The sequence below is a fragment of the Hipposideros armiger genome, unplaced genomic scaffold (assembly GCF_001890085.2).
Source record: "Hipposideros armiger isolate ML-2016 unplaced genomic scaffold, ASM189008v1 scaffold_24, whole genome shotgun sequence".
NCBI lineage: Eukaryota > Metazoa > Chordata > Mammalia > Chiroptera > Hipposideridae > Hipposideros > Hipposideros armiger.
Window position 1 is genome coordinate 5,401,737 of NW_017731374.1, and position 10,000 is coordinate 5,411,736.

The 10,000-nt window shown below is 38.9% G+C and overlaps 1 protein-coding gene across 3 annotated transcripts in view; it reads left to right on the forward strand.

Annotated features, from left to right (window-relative positions):
* KIAA1958 (KIAA1958 ortholog) overlaps nt 1-10,000 on the forward strand; it is a 128,830-nt gene that overhangs the window by 10,304 nt on the left and 108,526 nt on the right. Inside the window, exon 2 of one of the 3 annotated variants that reach the window (XM_019635859.1) lies at nt 5,856-6,003. The exons of the other annotated variants lie outside the window; for them this stretch is intronic. The gene's annotated coding sequence lies outside the window, so the exon portion shown is untranslated. The remainder of the gene's footprint in view (nt 1-5,855; nt 6,004-10,000) is intronic. 3 annotated transcript variants of the gene reach the window in all.

Here is a 10,000-nt window from a genome sequence, read left to right on the forward strand (position 1 = left end):
TATTAATTCTTCCTATCCATGAGCATGGAATGTTTTCCCATTTGTTTGTATCTTCTTTTATTTCTTTCTTCAGTGTCTTATAGTTTTCAGAGTACAGGTCTTTTACTTCTTTGGTTAAATTTATTCCTAAGTATTTTATAGTTCTTGGAGCAATTGTAAATGGAATTATTTTATTAAGAACATTTTAAAGATACTCATCTTAGTGGTTTCAGATTGTGTGCTGTTGTAACACTTATACTATACACGCTTTATAGATGGTTATCAAATTTTGGAGAAAACAATGTTTATTTTTATTTCAACAGGAGAAGCAGTGTGACGTAGGTGAATGGCCGGAGTGGGTCATGGAATGAAACCGGGGGCAGGATGAGTGGTAAAAGGTGAAACACGGTGTTCAGCCAGCTCTAGGAAAGATTACGTATTTCTTGGCGCTTGCAGGAACTTTGCTTTGTGAGTATATAGGTCAGGGCAGTAAATAACTTTATTTACACAGACACACAGTGGTTGAAAGGAGATCAAGTAGAAAGTGATAAGTGAGGATGTAACCCCATCCTTTGAAGTGTGACACCAAAATTCTGGTATTTGAGTGTCCCCTCCTCAGAGAGGCAGAAGACCACTGAACTCACGTCATGGATATAGTTAAGAATTAACTTTTTTTGTTTGTTTTTAGTTTTTCTAGAAGATATTTAATTTTTAAAATACATGGGAAAGCTTTTGGTAACATTTGAAGTATGGAAAAAATGAAATTTAACTTACAGAGTACTACACATTTTGTGAAAAAAAGTGTGTCCCTAATGTATTTTTTGTTGTGACTCTTTGGGGATTGCGTAAGATTCTATTACTTATAGTGGGAACGATCTGAAATTTTTTCACAGCGTTGATTTTGTTTTCAGTAGGAAGTCTTCGGAAGTTACACTTTTTCAAGCTGTTGCTTTTTTTTGTTTTGTTTTGTTTTTCAACAAAGCTGGGTAAATGCAGATATAGTCAGCAGTGTTTCCACCACACTAGCTTTATAAGAAAGTTTCTGCCTTCCTTGCAGAATCGTGGGTTGTAACTTAGGGTTTCTGTGGGCACATTAATTCTGAATAGAACCTGGGGATTGTGCTTATTAAGTCGAAGTGTGGCAGTTTGGGTAGCAAGTTCCTAACAATCTCAGGTACTTATATGCTTTGTAGTACATGGCTGTTGTAGCAGTTGTGGTATTTAATTGAACCTGAAAGTCCCTTGGACTTTTCCTACTCCATTAAAGTAAAGTGACTGCAAAGACCTCTGAGAACATTTTAAAAAATGCAATTCAGTATTTATGATTTAGTTAATAGTTAAGCCAAGGACTTCTAGAAGCATTTAGGGATGGGGGAAGGAAGCCATATGTTTATAGAGACCTTCATGAAACATGAAATTGTGACACTGAATTAGCCTGTTTTTCCCAGCTCTCTGCTCATATACCAGGCTCTGGTCCAAAGAGCAGCATATGACTCACATTCCCCTTAACACCCTTGTCAGTTATTCTTTTAGGGTTTAGGTTGATGCATCATATGTGCATAATTAATCAGGAATGCTGAGGAAGGATGTGTGGAATCTATAGGTTTTAAGAAATGACTATGATTGAATGTTTCAGTTTGATTTTTTTGAGTAGGAACTTTTGTTCAGTGTGATAAATAAGCGGGGTTAGCAACAAGGGAACTAAATTTATATTGACTAGAACATCGATCAGATTTTCTGTACCTGTAAGATCAAAGTATAACTCTGAGATATTGTATCTTTTGACTTTAATTGGTAATTCTTAATCTTTTGTGGGCTTTGACCCCTGTGAGAATCAGATAAAAACTTTGGATTCTCAGAAAATGCACATCTGCACATACAACATTTAATTTGTTATAAATTTTAGGAATTTATATTTTAGAAATTAAGTGTGGACCCCCCTCTCCCTCCAATGCATTCTTCTAACAATCTCTGTTTTGTGTAATTACATTTTAGCATATTACTTTATCCTGTCTAAGACAGAAATCTTAAAAGTTTGCGATAAGAATTAGGTGAGTGAGCTTATGGGCTTCCAGGGAATATTTACTTTTTTGAAGGAGGAGAGAATACATGGTATTTTTCCATCCGAAATTCATTTAAACTGTTGTTTCTGATAAATGTACTAATGTGCATCTAGTTAAATCATTCTTCTGCAATACAGGTTACGAAGAAATCGTGTCTCCCTACTGGTGTATTCACAAAGGCAGCCTAACAAGGAAAAATTAAAAAGTTTTAAAATTTTTGTTCTCATTTCTATGGGAAGAAAGAAGGAGAATTCATTATGTCAAGCATTACAAGTAAACGTGTATGATAGTGGCTACATATGATGATGGCACCTTGTTGGAACACCCCATGAAAGATAATTTGCATGGAAGATGATTATTCAATAGGGCTTTAATTTACAAGAAACATTCCACCATTTAATTGAGCCTTTTTGCACACACTGCTTCGCTTCAATAGATTGCAGTTGCTCCCTGCATATGTACAATGCCATAAGTAAGACTGGTTAAATCAGATTCAGTCTCGCCAGAAGGTAAAACAACAGCTGAAAGTCATGTCGTAAAAACATACATTATTAAACATTTGAGAATCGTTTTTGAAATCGGTTTTCTGTTGGCTGGTTTGTGCCATAAAGCTGATTGTCTTTTTTTTTCTTTCTAATAAGATTTGTATAAGATTATTTGGCCCTGCTGGCCACTAGTTAAACTGTATGGTTCAATTTAAAAATCTTTCTATCTTTATAGGCCATTCACCTATATTGTACTTTTATGAACAGAACATACATAGCCTGCATTTATAGTCAACATAGAAGATTACTTGGTGATAAAGAAGACACTAAAATAAACATTTCAACAAATGCTGACTTGTGATTAAAATGCGTAGAAAGATTACTATATGGTAGAAAAAGAAGATAATGTTGGAATGTCTAATGTCTTCTCTGTGTGCATTAGCAGAATAGAGTATGGATAAGCTTTATCATAGAGAAGAAGTTTTGGATGAGCCTGGAACTGACTCCTTGTGAATGTTCTATCCTTGAGACATTTAAAATAAGCAATGTTGTGAGAAGCCAGGCCCGTTCTTAATGGGAAAACTGAAAGCACTCAAATGAGGAAAATACTGAAGGCCTGCAATTGTCAGGAACAGATAAGGATATCTGTTGTCACCATTGTTTTGGAAGTCCCAGTCAGTGCAGTAAGGTAAGGCAACAAAAAGGGATACTGGTGTTGGAAAGGAAGCCTTACAGTTATCACCATTTGCTGGAATACTGATGAGAAAGAGGAAAAGAACACTCCTGAGAATAAGATGGAAGTTGAAAGTGGTGTGAAGGGAGGCTGAAACCCGTTTTCTATTGGGTACCCTCCATGGTTTTGGTGAATGAAGGCTTTCTGCTGAAAGTGGAGGGGCTGAGGGTAAAATTGGGCCACTAAGAAGAATGGGAATAAATTGTGTGGAGCAGTAGCTGTGATGAATAAGTATTTAGTATAGCTCTCAGGCTTCAGCTGAGGGTGAATTGGTAAAGACACTGTGGAGCCAGTCATCAGAGGTCGGTTCCTGTTCTGGACTCTGTGAGCATAAGCAATTGATTACCTGTGTGATTACCACCTGAGGTGATAAAGAGGTGATTCAGCCCTTTTCTCAAAAGTTTGCTCCAGAGATCTGATATTTGACTGTATAAAACCCTGAAGTTGGCAATTTTGTAGGGTCAGTTATAATTAAAGTAAGGAAGAAAGGAATGATGAAACTGTTTAGGAGAAGAAACCTGTGTTTTATTTTCTAGGTGGACAAATCTGTCAGTAGAATGTCTCTGATTATGGGCCAAAAAGCCTAGATGATAATTCCTACTTTCGAGGGAGTAGGACATTGTGGAGATCAGCTAAATCAGGCGTGACAGTGGGTATGAACTGTTTCCACAGTGCCCAGTATATGGTAAACTCTTAGTAGATACCTGCTTTGAAAACAAAAGCAAAAATTGTGTGCTCTGTGAACCTGTAATTTCCAGATACCTAAACAACCTTGTCTCTCATACATCTTTTCAATTCACAACATCCTTAAACATGCTCGTTGGGCTGGTCCTGGCCCCTGTTCCTTTAGCCCTGCTTTTGCATCCTGAGAAACCCCTGCTTGAACCTGCTGCTCCTTGTTCCGATATCTCTCCTTTATCAGCCAAATTTTTAGATAAATGGATTACAGTGCTGCCCATTCTCTTATCACTAACTCTAATCTCAGAGAATTTGGGGGGTGCTCTCTCTTCCAATCATAGTCTCAGCATAGATAATAATTAGACAACTAAGTAAACTATCAGGTGGTAATAAATGCCATGGAGAAAAGTAACTCAAACTGGGAGGATAGGGAGTGCCGGGCACATGTGGGAGGTTTGTAGGGTGGTCTGGGAAGGCCTCTCTGAGAAGAGGCCACTTAAGCAGATCTGAAGGAAATGAAGGAGCAAATCATGCAAGTATCTGGGGAGAAGAGCATCCAAGTAGCCAGTGCAAAATTTCTGAAGTGGGGGCAATGTTGTATTTGAGGAAGAGCAAGGAGGATTTTGCAGATGGGACAGAAAGCAGTGTCAGAGAGTTAAGTAGGTGGAAGTGAGTGACATTGGGAGCATGTGGAAATGATCTTCTGATTGCTTCTATTTCCTCAGTGAGAGTGAGAATGGAGCAGAAGGAATTGGAGATTTGGAGAGATGTTCAATTAGGACAGGGAAAGTGAGTGGATTTGAGCAAACTGTGATGCCTGGACAAGCAGCACCAATACCATCAGAAAGTGTTAGAAATGCAAATTCTTGGGCCTCATCCCAGACCTGCTGAATCAGAAACGAGGTAAGGGCAAACAGTCTGTTTTAAGAAGCCCTCTGGGTTATTCTAATGCACTAAAGAGTTTGAGGATGACTGGACTAGGGAGATGAGTATAATTACTAGGTAGTCCTGAGGATCCACTTGAGTTTAGTAGTCTTAAGTTTAATGGGAAACACTCTAGGTTATGTTGAAGAAAGAAACGGATGAGGGAATTGAGTGTGTGTAAGGGATTGTTTTAAATGATGTACTATGAAATCTAATCTGCATAAAAGAAAGGAGGACAGGGCATTGGGACAGTGAAAACATGATAGGATCAATTGACTTCAGGTTCCAGTGGTTCAAAGAATAGGTCAGTGAAAGAAACCGTGACACAGATCTGATTGATCCCAGATTCCAGGTATTTTTCCTAGAAAATCTGGAAGCCACATGACTTCATAATCAGTATTTCCTGACTTTAGAATTATATATCAGAGCAAATAATTTTGAGTCAAAAGTTTTGAGTTCAAGTCCTGTCTTTATTATTTTGTCATGGGTAAGTCACTTAATCTCTCTGAACCAATTCTAATATCTGTACGATGAAACTGAAGGCACCTAACAGCTCAGCCTCACAGTTCAGACTATGAAATGAGAGCCAAATGTATGAAAATGTTTTGTAAAATATGGAGTCCCATCTCCCAGTCTGTGCCTTCCACTCTTCCCCACTGCCTTCCTCCCTTTCTATATCCTGTATTTTGTTCATATGGTGCAGAGAATCTTGCCTCATGGCTATGACATAAGTATGAATATTGTCGAAAAGAAAAAAGTATTCATGACTGTTGTAATTACTTGCCTTGTATAAAATATTAAAAATACATCAGACATACTCTTCTGGCCAGGGAGCTGATTTATCAGCTCACCTGTATTAGGGTTCTCCAGAGAAACAGCCAGTAGGATGTGTGTGCGCATGTGTGTGTGTGTACACACGCATACACACAAAAGATTTATTATAAGGAATTGGGTCACGTAATTATGGAGGCTGAGAACTCCCACGTTTTGCAGCCAGCAAGTTGGAGACTTAAAGAGAGCCAATGGGGTAGTTCACATCCAAGTCTGAAGGCCTGAGAACCAGGGGAGCCAACGATGTAAATTTCAGTCTGAAAGCCAGCAGCCTCAAGACCCAAGAAGAGCCAAAGGTTTGAATCCAAAGGTAGGAAGACTGATGACTTAGCTCAACAGCCAGGCGGGAGGAGTTCCTTCTTACTCTGTCGTTTTGTTCTGTTAAGGTCTTCAATTGGTTGGACAAGGCCACCCACATTAGGGAGGGCAATTTGCTTTACTCAGCCTACTGATTCAAATATAATCTAAGCCAGAAACACCCTTAAAGACATATTCAGAATATTGTTGATGAACTATCTGGGTACCCTGTGGCCCAGTCAAGTTGACACATAAAAGTAACCACCACACTGTCTGAAACAATAAATGAGACAAAATATATTAGGCAGTGGTTTTTAAGACATTGGATATCAGGTAATGAAAGTATAGTGAGTGATCTCTGAGAGATGAGATACAAATAAGATAAACCCTATGATTGCCCCAGTTTACCATCTGGAAAGGCTTTCTAGGCTGTGGTGGAAGGGGGAACCCAGGTGGAGGCTGCCAGGCTTCCTGAGTTGAGAAGATGGGGCTGGGAGTCTGAGGCCACCGGGACTAGAGTTCATAGGAAGAGGTAAGACTATGTCTCTTTGTAGACATGGTCCTGTTTATAGAAAATCCCAAGGAATCCACAAGAAAACAGCTAGATCTAATAAACAAATTTGGTAAACTTGCAAGGTGAAAAAGTCAGTTGTATTTCTATACACAAGCAATGAATAATCTGAAAAAAATTAAGAAAGCAATTTCAGGGCCCACTGAGTGGCTCGTTGGTTAAGAGTTGGCTTGTGGGCCAGCCGAGTGGCGCGAAGGTTAAGAACTGGCTTGGGATGCCAGAGGGCCCTGGTTCGGATCCCACATATGAGGGCCAGTGACACTGCCCCCTCTACAGCTAAGATGGTGAACAACAGCTCTACCTGGAGCTGGGCTGCCGTGAGTTGCTGGTGATGGCATAGTAGGACTGCAGTGGGCTGCCATGAGCTACCGTGGGTGGCCAGCAGCCAGCATGAGTGGCCAGCAGCCAGCATGAGCTGCTGTGAGCGGCCATCCAATAGCTGACTACTGATCTGCCTCAGCCTGGAACAGCGCAATGATAATACCATCATGGGCCAGTGAAGCGACGTCCTCCGCACCTAGACTGAAGAACAAAAGGACAGCAACTTGTCTGTTCCCCTTCCCCGATTCCCCAATAAAATCTTAAAAAAAATAAATAAAAAGAAAGCAGTTCCTTTTACAACAGCATATAAAAGAATAAAGTACCTAGAAATAAGTTTAACCAAGGAGGTGAACAACTTGTACACTAGAAACTATAAAACAGTGCTGAAAGAAAATTAAGAAAACCTAAGTAAATGGAAATATGTTCTGTGTTCATGGGTAGGAAGACTTAATATTGCTAACATGTTAATATTCCCCTGAGCCATTCCCATCAAAATACCATGTGAAAATACCAAAAGCCTTTTTTACAGAAATGAAGAAGCTGATCCTGAAATTCATTTGGAATTAGCAGAGGCCCTGAGAAGCCTAGACAATTTTGAAAAGCCACAAAGTTGGAGAACTCAGACTTCCTGATTTCAAAACTTACTACAAAGCTGTAGTAATCAGAATAGTGTGATATTGGCATAAGGATAGAAATATAGACCAATGGGATAGAATCGATGGATCAGAAATATACCTATATATCTATAGCTAATTGATTTTGACAAGGTTATCAAATCCAGTGGGAAAAGAATAGTGTCTTCAACAGATGGGACAATAGTCCTCATACCATATATAGGAAAATTAACTCAAAATGGATCAACAACATATAAGAAGGGTTAACCATAAAACTCTTAGAGTAAAATAAATGTCAGCCAAAGAAAGCAGAAGAAATGTCATTCTTGCTGGCTTTAGGTCATGAATTCTCTGTTGATTGCTCAATAAAACATCATGGGGCTTTTACTAATCTGTTATCATACAAGCATGAGATTTAACAACACAAATTAGGTGTCTCTTTATGATGTCTGAACTTGTGCTCATAGCATCCCAAACTGCTCAGAATCCATTTGGAAGTTTAATGATCTAGTTTTTTTAAGTGCTGGTTATCAGCAGGATATCACATGTTCTGGTATTTAAATATAATTCCACAAGAAGAAAAACCTTATTATCAAAGACAAAAATAGATGGCTTTTAGTTTTTTAGGAATTTGTTGTTTTGAATTATCCTTGTGACTCTTCTGAACATTTCTATAGATAAGCTTGGCTTTCTTAGTGCCTGGTACACAGGTGTCCAGTGATTATTTATTGATGAATGAACATTATGTAAGGTGTGGTGATCATGAAAATAAATTCCAATTCCTTCTGTTCTCTGAGACATTTCGAGCAGATACATATTATTGCTACAAGTAATAACTGAGAAATGCTGGTGTACTTTTGTGTACCTTTTGGAGTTCAATGACATTTTTGTACAAACTTGTTTCTTATGAAACAGTAACTATATGAGAATAATTGACCCCATTGGATTATGTGCATGTAGTTGTTGGGTTAGTAAAACATTCAATTAGTATTTCAGTGAGTACTGATATAAATACATCACTTTGTCTCTCGTTCCTAATTAAACAATATTGCAGGAAGTAGACCAGTATAATAAAAGAGAGGTGGTTCAGTCTCCTCGGTGCTATGTCATCTTAATTAAGATCAAAGAGCTCTTAAGTTTTGTGTGTTTGGGAAAATGGCAAAGTGAAAACAGATTTTTGCCATTTTACACTTGGCTTGATTGATTAGATTGGTTAGAAAGGAAGCCGCAAATTAAATTGCTTTTACATTTTAAAAATACTTAAGATGGAAAATAGAAAAGGCAGAGGTAGATAAACATGCGACATGTATATTACTTCCAAGGAAATTTAATTCAGTCTCTAGCAATGGCTTTGGTAGAAGTATTACCTTCATTTGTAGATAAGATAATGCATGTGGTATAGTCTCCAGTAACTAGAGACAGAATGAAATTGATATTTTGCATTAGTTGTGCATTATTTATCATGTCTGGTAAAGCGACAGCATATGTCTGATGCTTTTACCTTACATGCCCCTAAATGAAATGTCTTTATTTTTGTCCACACACTTCAATGATCACTGCTGGGCATAGAATTCTGGTTTTAAAGAGCTTTTTTCTAAGAAACTGGAGACCATCTTTGTTGTCTTCTAGTATTTCATGTTGCAGATAAGGTATCTCATATTCTGTTTTAGTCTTTATCCCTAACATTGCTCCCCGACCAAAGCTACCCAAGTCTTAACCTTGTCCTGTTTGTGTAGTATCTCTACCCGTCTCTACGCAGCTCTAGGCCACTTTCCCTTTACCTGAATCATATTTGATATCTATCCAGTCCCTGTCTTCATACACCTATCTCAGCTCCTCATGGCTTTGAAAGGGCCAGAATCGTTCCGTCTTGGTTCCATGCCACGGTTATGAAAGCTTGACATGTGCAGTCATTGCCATTGCTAGCTTTTACCTTGGATCCTGATCCTCATTGACCCAGTTGGGACCAGCTTCCTTATTTCCACTCGCCATATCTACTTTGCTGTGGCTTGATCCTTGGTTATAGTTGTAAGTCATCCCCCTTATCCCACCCCGAGTCTAAAGCTGGGCAAGATGAACGTACTAAATTCAGAAGGATTTGGCTGAGCCTCCAGTGGGTCCTGGGAATAGCTGCTGAGGACACCAGTGCAGGAGCTTATTCTCATTGTGTGGATCTAATATCCAGCATGGGCTTCTTGGTCATAATAGGTGCAATGGAAATTTGAATCCATATGGTGCAAATTGCTTTTAGAGTTGAGTGGATGATGGCAGTACCCCCAACTTAAAAGGTGTGTGTGGCCCGAACTAGCAAGATGCGGGGCTGTGTGATGACAACTGGACAATATCTTTTCTACCCTTATAACACAGCCACCTACCATTGTAGCTACCATCATCACAGCCATCCATTCGAAACTGATTTCATTTTTGTACTCATGACTCTCAATTTGAGAAGTAACATCAGATGCAAAGGGTGGAGGGTGGGCCTGGTAGGATGCTGAAACTTC